Genomic DNA, 9409 nt, shown 5'->3' with positions numbered 1-9409 from the left:
AATCTGAGAAGTGGTTAGGCTTGAAAAAACTGCTGAATTTTCAGAATTGTAATAAAAATAAAGTTTTAAAAATATTTAAAAATAAAACAACTTTGTTCAGAACCAAAAAAAAAAAAGGTTAAGGAGAATTTGTGACATTCTGGCCAAGGGCAGCTGCCTCCACCTCATACTCCTCCCCTACTCTGCCCCCCTCTCTCCCCCCACACCCGCACACCCCCACTGTGCTTCCGCTTCAGCCCATGTGGACAGAGGTTTTGTAGAGGCTGAGCAGGCCATGACCGCTGACAACTTCTCTGTCATAGTATGAGCTCACTGAGTTTGGACTGGTGGGAGACAGCCACTCCCAGCAGCATTTTTTTTGTGGAAGGGATGATCTTTTAGGTAGGTAAACAGGGAAAGCCAACAGTACTACCAGTCTGCGGTTGTGGTCATGGTTGAGGCATATTCCTGGCTGTATACATGTGGAGACCAGAGACAGCTTGAGCTAGTCACCCATTTCTGGCCAACTCTGGAGCTGTGTGCATGCACAGAGGACATAAGAAGAGGCCCAGTAGGAAGTAAAAGTTGGAGCTTGAGCAGACTTGAAAACAGTCTGAACTTTGAATGAGCTCCTCTACTCACACAGAGATTTATTGGCAGACAACAGAAACCTTAACTGGCTCAAGGTGTTGAACACAACCTCTGTCTAGTCTCTAAGACATATGGCCTTAGGAAAGCAGGCTTAGAAATAAAACCAGCTGTATGTATGTACTGTATATACATGCATATATGCATATACACTGATATATGGACACACATGTATATATACATGTATATATAACTGCTTAAGTAGATATATACATATGACATATAATGCACATGTATATCCATATATACACACATATATGTATTTTACATACATATGTATATATGTATTTTTAACTGAGCAGAGACATGGGCACATGCAAGTGGCAGGGGAGAAAAATTTTACAAATTTAGCCCAGGCAAGTTATTAAACAAAAATTAGCAACAACAATAACCTTCAGAAATAAAAAAAATCAGAATCCAAACTCATTACAATATTGTCTAATATGTCTTGCTTTCAACAAAATAATTATAAAATATGCAAAGAAACAAGAATATGTGACCCATATTCAGGAAGTAAAGCAGTCAAATGCAATAATCTTTGGTTGTTTCCAAAAGTTGGATTTTGCAGACAAAAAAATACAAAGCATTTAAAAAAAATTTTTATTGAATTCAATGGTGTGACATTGGTTAATAAAATTATATATGTTTCAAATATACAATTCTATTACACGCTCCGTCACCATTTATCCCTCCTGTGCCCTCTCCTACCTCCCCCCATACCCCTTTCCTTCTGGTAATCACCATATTGTTGTCTCTGTCTATGAGTTTTTGACGAAGCACTTATTTGTAAAAGCAGCTATTTATTTCAAGGAACTGAAGTAAGCCATGTTTGAGAATTAAAGGAAAATACGACAGCAATGAATCAACAAATAGAAATTTTTGGTAAGGTGAAACAAACTAGCAAAAACCAAATGCATATTTTCAATTTGAAAACTGAAATAAAAATTCACTGGGCTGGCTCAGTAACAGAGTCAAGATGGCAGAAGAAAAGAATCATTAAACATGAAGACGGATCAAGCTGGAGAACAGAGAGCCGTAGGACAAGTGTGCCCAATATCTGTACAATGGACTTTCACAAGGGGAGGAGAATAAAAACAGGATTGAAAAAATTTTGAAAAAATAACTGAAAATTTATCAAATTTGATTAAAAACATTAATTTGCATATTCAAGAGGCTCAACAAACCCCAGATAGATGAACTTTCTGAATGAAATCTCCTCCCTGGCTTTTTGTGATTGTGTACCCTCATGGTTCCTTCAAACCCCCCTGACTATTCCTCCCTTGTATGTTTTTCTCTCTCAATCCTTTTCTTCTCAGTGAGTGCATTTTAAAATCCCATGCCCCTCTTATCTTTCTATACTACTAAGTCTCAGGTAGAAATTCTACCCATTTTCACAGACTACCAGTAAATAAACTTTTAGCCCTGGCTGGTGTGGCTCAGTGGATTGAGTGCTGTCCAGCGAACTAAAAGGTCTCCAGTTCGATTCCCAGTCAGGGCACATGCCTGGGTTGCAGGCCAGGTCCTCATTAGGGGGGCACATGAGAGACAACCACACACTGATGTTTCTCTGTCTTTCTCCCTCCTTTCCCCTCTCTAAACATAAATAAATAAATAAAATCTTTTAAAGAGAGAAACTTCCAAATTTTATAGCATGGCTTCTGTATTGCCATTGCCTGGTTAAAGACCTCTTCTTGCATATTTTACTGGCTTCTTACGTGCAGAGTAGAGATTCTTCTGCTGTTCCACATTTCTGAAATACCATTAACTCTAAGGGTAGGCGACTGGCAATCTGAGACCTCAGTTACCTTTGACTTTCTTTCTCCCCCAACTTTACTCAGTTGCTAAGTTCTTCCAATTTTACTGACAATTTTTTCCTTCCTGTTCATGTCCTCTGCTACTTCCCTAGTTCAGGATTTCATTATTTTCTCACCAAAGATTTATCTGACAGCAGCAACTGGCTTTCATGACCCTTCCTTTAATCCATCCAAAACATCATAGTCAAATTAATATTCCTAAATTATAGGTCCGATGATTTCACTCCCTGTTAAAACAACAACAAAATTGAGCCATAATTTCCCATGACTCAAAAAAGTAAAATCTGAATTTGTTAGCAGAACATTCCTTTCTAAAGTATATTCACCACTTCCGTTCACCAACTCCAAATTCCAGTTGTGGAAAAAAACCTGTGGACTATTTTAATTGAGCTGAAATAAACCATAAAGTTTAAAGAAAGAGAAAGGAAAAATGGGGGAAAGGGTTATGACTTCTGGGCGGGCACATTTCCTGACAACTTGTAAATGTTCTAAGATTTAACATTATGTAAGTTCTTGGAAGCACAGAGTGGCCACATCAGCTCCAGGAGATGAAAAGTTCAGGACACGTGGCCATGGAATATGGTGAGCAGATGCACGGGGTTGGAATGGAGGAGAGCCACCCTGGACTTTTTCAACCATTTACAGACAAGAAGACAAACTAATTCATCTACTGAACAGGAGCAAGTTACTAGTAAATGGATACAGATGAACAGAGCTTCTAACACAGGGCACGTGAGATAAATATAACAAAGATTAGAGCAAGTATTTCTGGAATATTCAGTTTTGCTGTTTGCAACCATAGAGAAACTTGTACTTCCAGATTGACCTGGGCAAGCCCTCAGACGTCCGGAGACCCTTGAAAATAGGAAGCTGAAGAATCCTGATGAACTGGCACGCAGCTGCTTTCATAAACATGCTGCTGCCTGCACTGTGCTTCGCTAGGAAACCGAGAAAGCGTTCTGTCGCTCTACAGCTTTGTGAGTGGAATAAGCTACCTGGATTTTGCAAATTAGGTAACAAAAACTCTGCCAATGCCGGTTACGTGTGGGTCAAATGGTTTAGCTATCTCTTTTAATCCCTGCACTTATGTCAAAAGTGATCTTTGGTTTATTCTATAATTTATAATGAACTCTGAATTCATAAGACCTGAACTTAAAATGTTTTACTATAACAGGATGCATGTTAATTAAAGATAGGTGGAGCTAAAAAAAAAAAAAAAAGGACTTTTAATCAGGACACCAAACAAAGATATGAAGAATAACAAAGCTCTTGTTACATGAAAGAACTAATGAAGTTTGTTATGTGTGGTTGTGAACTAATGAAGTTTTTTATGTGTGATTATTGTCATTTCTCTTACCTGACAGAATCAATGTATGTGTATTCCCTGCTTTCCAAAAGTTTGCATTATGCCATTTTTGCTTTTACAAAAGATGTGCATCAGTATAGTAATGGTTTGTTTCATAAAGGCAAAAATATTCTTCCGATTTTATTCATTTAGTGAGAACGGGTACAACATAAGTTTTCCCTAAAAGTAAAACGGAGGAATGCAAACTTTTCAAGAGTGGGGATACTCTTAACTCTATGCTATTTTGTCTTATGGAAGTTTTCACAGGAAAACTACTTTTGGGGAAAGTAGTTGTAAAACCTATAATTGTAAAATTTCTGTTGCAGTTTCTGAAGGTGTAATCTTTATAGTTTTAGTGAATTTCACAATGTCCCACCCCCAGACTGCCAAGGGTGTTACTAAATGCAGGAACAAAACGTCTAAATACGTCAGAGCAGATTTAACTTATTTCAATGTCCGCAGAGCCATTTCAAAAAAAAACCAAATCACATAGGACATCTTTGCTACTAATAGTCATTAAGAATTACGTAAAATCATTTTACTATGATCTATCTGAAATCTCATATTTCTTCAAAACATAATTTTTCTAAATCTTCAGCCTCTATCTGACCTCAGGATTCTATGTAATCATTAGTAATACCAATGCTTTTATCCAGATTAATTCTGCAATCAGGGCTTTCTAATTTTAAATGATGAATAATGATACTATTACAAAATTTAGCTAAAGTAAATGCGACACAAAGCAACTTTTCTTCTCTATGTTTTCCTCATATATGTGAGGTACTATATAGCAGGGCAGTGAGGAGCAAGGCTTCCGGAGTCAGATTATTTAATATTATGTACCAGCTCCACCATTTAGCAGTGGTGTGATTTTGAACGCATTTATTGTCTGTGCCTCAGTTTCCTTATCAGTAAAATTGGGGTAATGATAGTGTTTACAACTCATAGCGTTATTGCATTAAAAGGTAAAAGGTAAACATGGGGGTTATCAGTAAATCACTGTCACTAGCTATTCTCATTATAGTCATAAATATTATTATATATGTATCTATAACCACCATTAATATTTTTGCAACAAAGACTATGAACTTAGCCTAAAATAATAGTCAGATATTTTTAGTACAATATTAATATAAATTGTACTAATATAACTTGATAGTATTTTTTGTTTAAAACAGGAAAGCACATAGAACAGCTCACATGTCACTAAGGTAGGTGGCAATATAATATTAGTTTTAAAATAATGTTTTTTTAGTTTCTGTATTGATTGTAGAGAGTGGGGAAAGGAGGGAGAGAGAGAGGGAGAAAAACATTGATGCAAGGGAGAAACATCAATTGGCTGCCTCTTGCATGTGCCCTGACCAGTGACTGAATCTGCAACCCAGGCGTGTGCCCTGACCGGGAATTGAACCCACAACCTTTTGGTTTGCAGGATGATGCCCAACCAACTAAGCCACAATAGCCAAGGCAAAATAATGCTTCTTTATTTTTAACACAACGTTTAGAAATTAAAACTAACCATTCAGATGAACAAGACTTTGCCTAAAATGAAGTCTATGACATAATTCACAATAGCATCTTGTAAGCTTGTATATTATTCTCCCATTCAACAGTTTAGATTCAGTTTAGGTCATCACAAACCTTTTGAACAGGAACGCATTTTCTGTTAATATACTGTAAGATACATATTGCTAGATTTTTCTTCTATAAAACAGAGATTTACTTATTATTAAATATAACCAAAATAAAATTCTTCCTGGATTCCAGAGGAGCTGACATCTAAATACAAAAGTACAGCAGGAACAGTCATACACTGGCCATAATTCTCAGAGAGATGTTTATGCCTGACTGAGTACACACAGAAGAGAAAAAACAATACTCTCAGCAAAGAGAGGCTTACTGTCTGAGTACAGTTTGTGAAACTCAAGCCGTGCGTGAATTGAGAGAGCAACAGAAAGTGGGATTGTTTGTGAATAACTCCAAATGGAAAATGAAGTAGAATCCTTCATCTCTCAGAACATGAGTTGGCTTTAATTCTGCCGGAAGGTAGCAAAGGAGCGGAAGGGTGACTGGCAGTGGTGGTAGTTCTCATGCTTCTTTAATCCTAATCTCAGAAGGAAAGCTCTCGCTATCGCTATGGAGCCTGCTATTGGTGTTTTGTAGATATCTCTTGTAAGATCAAAGAAATTCTCTTCTATTCTTCCTTTGCCAAAAGATAAATTTTAATCACAAACAAATGCTGGCTTTAATCAACTGCTTTTCTAGTAAGATGATCATTTGTGGTTTTCCCTTTATTCTGTCAATGTGGTAAATTCTACTAATTGATTTTCTAATGTTAAACTAGCATTGTATAATTACAACAGACTCAACTGATTTGTGACATACTACCGTTTTTACCTGTTGTTTAGTGAGCTGACATTAAGAATTTTGGTATCTGTGTTCATGACTGAGGGTGCCTGGAAACTTTTCCCTCATAATTTCCTGTTTATGTTTTGATGTGAAGGTTATGCCGGCCTCAAAATTAAGTTGGATAGTGTTCCCTGTTTTTCTGTTTTCTGAAAAAGCATAACGATATTTATTCCTTAAACATTTGCTAGAGTTAAAAAAAGTGAAACTATCTGTACTTGTAGTGGAAGGTTTTAAATTAGATATTCAACTATTTTTAATTGTTATGAGATATTCATAGTTTCTGTTTTTCAGGTTCAAATTTCAGCAGGCTGAATTTTTGTATTTTTATCTTACTAAGCTTATATAAAATAGTTAAGACATAAAACATAGTATTAGAAATGTAACTATTATAAAAAATCTGCCCTGGCTGGTGTGGCTCAGTGGGTTGTGTGCCGGCCTGCAAATCAAAGGGTCACTGGTTCAATTCCCAGCTAGGGCACATGCCTGGGTTACAGGCCAGGTCCCCAGTGGGGGGCGCACAAGAGGCAACCACACATTGATGTTTTTCTCCCTCTCTTTCTCCCTCCCTTCCCTTCTCTAAAAATAGATAAATAAAATCTTAAAAAAAAATTATGGCAGATAAGAGCTTTGTATTTAAGGGTAGTTCTTTCTATTTCTTGGTTATTAAGAGTTTACCTTATCAAAATGAATTGCTTTGGGGCATACTTTGCAAAAGCATAACTGTGGTACTAAAAAGACTGAGAATGCATTTTGTTTTGAGTTAAAATGAAAAGATGGATGCAGCGGCATACCTAGCATACCTGACACCAGCAAGGGACAATTTTCAACACCTTTTTCTGTATATGACAAAAGTGTTCTCAGTGATGATCATGAAATGAAACAAATAACAATTTTTATGTCTAGAAAAGAAATGCAGTGACAATGTTCATTTACTAAATTTTGCATATACAATAATATTAGTAAAAATTAGTAAAATGCAAAAAAAAACCAAACCAGTTTTAAAACTTTTAAAATACTTTGATGTATTTTTAGAAAAATATTTATACCTACATATTGATTTGCCATGGCGATGAAGAATCCCACTGCAGTTTTGGGCTTTGAGTCTTCGCTTCTGCCAATTTGACAGGGGCTTTGTCAAGTTCATCTTCACACATTCATGGTCAACAGAATCAGGACGTGGAGATCTGTCTATCTTCACTCACAGTTGATCGAAGGACACTTTTTACTTATTTTCATTTCAAATGTTTCCTTTACATGAAAAACAGGTATACAAATAGTTAGGAAAGCTTTAAAATAATAATAAGTTTATCAGGAATTCATAAAAATCCCATTTAACTGTAAATCCCAGAAATTTCAATACCATCCAGGTCTTTGTTCTTTGCAATCAGTTCTAATCGGCTTTCAGATGTTTCTGCAGTTGAAACTTTCCCACTAAAATACCTTCACCAGAAAATTCACTATGAATTTCTATTATATTTGGTAAAACTTTGCAAAGCTTGTAATGGTTGCAAATTATTTGAGCTTGCTTCAGGCTCTGTTCATCTCTCTAATCCCTGTAGAAGTATGGAATCCTGTGTTTCAACATAAATTCAAAATAAGCGATTAGTGCACAGTGATTGTGAAAATGAAGAAACAGAACTTGGCTGCTTATTCTTGAAATAAACATGCATAGCTGAGCGCAGTGCAGGGGAGTCAGAGTTATTTTCATGTAGAAGGCAATGTTTCTTAAAGAATAAGCAATAAAAAACATGGTAATATTTAGCTTATGTATAGTATATTATTAAATTTCAGTAACTTCAACAGTGGTTTAGTACTTACACAAACAAAATAAAAGATTTTTTTTTCAGAGAGAAGTAGTATCACTGGCCTTGCCCAAATAATAAAAACAGACTAGCATTTATTATTATTCCATTTCTTTAAAAGTTTCTACACACAAAGCCCTCCCTTATGCCTGTCCTAGGGGTGGGCCACTCCTACCAGGCTTCACCCCTGGCTGGATGAGAAAAATAATGAAGGAAGCTGAAAAGAAACATTCATTTCCTTAACAGCAGGCCACGTAGTCTTCTTGAACCACACAATTCCAAATAATTATGCAAATAATGTGGCACATTGATCTATTTCTGGAAATATTCATACAAAATACAAATTGCCTTCACTTTTGTTCCTTCATTAGGCTTGTTTAAATTATTATAGTGTGACTAATTTTTGCTTATCTGCCTTCATTGGCAGCGAGTAATACCACTTACTGTGATGTAATGGATTGGATAACAAACTGATATAATAAGATTAAAGTTTTGGTAAGGCGAACAAACCTCTGAAGTACAATTTGAAGTATTTCCCGGCCTTATCTGACACTATTAGTGTCCCATCACAAATTAAAGGGAGATAGCCCTGGCTGGTGTGGCTCATTGGATTGAGTGCTGGCCTGTGAACCAAAAGGTCACTGATTCGATTCTCAGTCGGGGCACATGCCTGGGTTGCAGGCCAGGTCCCCCATTTGGGGGCATGCGAGAAGCAACCACACGTTGATGTTTCTCTCCATCTCCTTCTCCCTCCCTTCCATTCTCTAAAAATAAATAAATTTTAAAAATCGTTAAAAAAAAAGGGAGATAAAAGTACTCTGCTCAATAGAGGCACATCCTCCCAGACTTGTAAAGGAAATATCTGAGAAATTTAATCAAAGTCTAAGTAAATCATAATGTGAATTTCAATAGATTGCAGCAAACGTTAAGTTTCTGGTTCACAGCTTAAAAAATAACTTAAGATATGGTAAAATTCCAACATCCTAGGAATGTAGTATTGCATAAATTGTAGTAAGTAAAATCACTAGAAAAACAGCACTAAATCTTTTCGCAGAGTTTAACCAAATGACTGCACCTTTTAAGGCTTTTTATAAGGTGTTTTCTATGCCTCATTGACAGATTTGGTTGGAAGAACCAAACTATGTCTGTCTTAATGGTCACACAATAAATAGAAGAATGCCCATTTGGAGCTTCCTGTTTAGTTCTGCCGGACTGGTGTTCCCTCCTGCTGCAGCAATTGAGGATGTTTGTATTCTTGACTCCTCCACAGGGAAGCAGGAAGGAATCTGAACTCTGATGACTTGCCTTACTTCTGGCTTTGATGTGCTGCCCTGGCCTCCACGGTGGCAGTGAGAGTGCAGAGGACAGACCTGCTTTTTGTACTGAAGGCAGCGAAAGTGGCAGTCGAGAGT

At 36.6% G+C, this 9409-nt stretch overlaps 1 long non-coding RNA gene across 1 annotated transcript; it reads right to left on the bottom strand.

Annotated features, from left to right (window-relative positions):
- Positions 1–7216: 7216 nt before the first annotated feature.
- Positions 7217–9266, bottom strand: LOC128779527 (uncharacterized). The gene is made up of 3 exons (XR_008425545.2): positions 9073–9266; positions 7556–7766; positions 7217–7443 (listed from the first exon to the last, which is right to left on the bottom strand). It is a non-coding gene; the product is annotated as an uncharacterized lncRNA (long non-coding RNA).
- Between the last annotated feature and the right edge of the window lie 143 nt (positions 9267–9409).

Source organism: Desmodus rotundus, chromosome 11, assembly GCF_022682495.2.
Source record: "Desmodus rotundus isolate HL8 chromosome 11, HLdesRot8A.1, whole genome shotgun sequence".
NCBI classification, from domain to species: Eukaryota; Metazoa; Chordata; class Mammalia; order Chiroptera; family Phyllostomidae; genus Desmodus; species Desmodus rotundus.
This window is presented reverse-complemented; position numbering and strand designations above follow the sequence as displayed.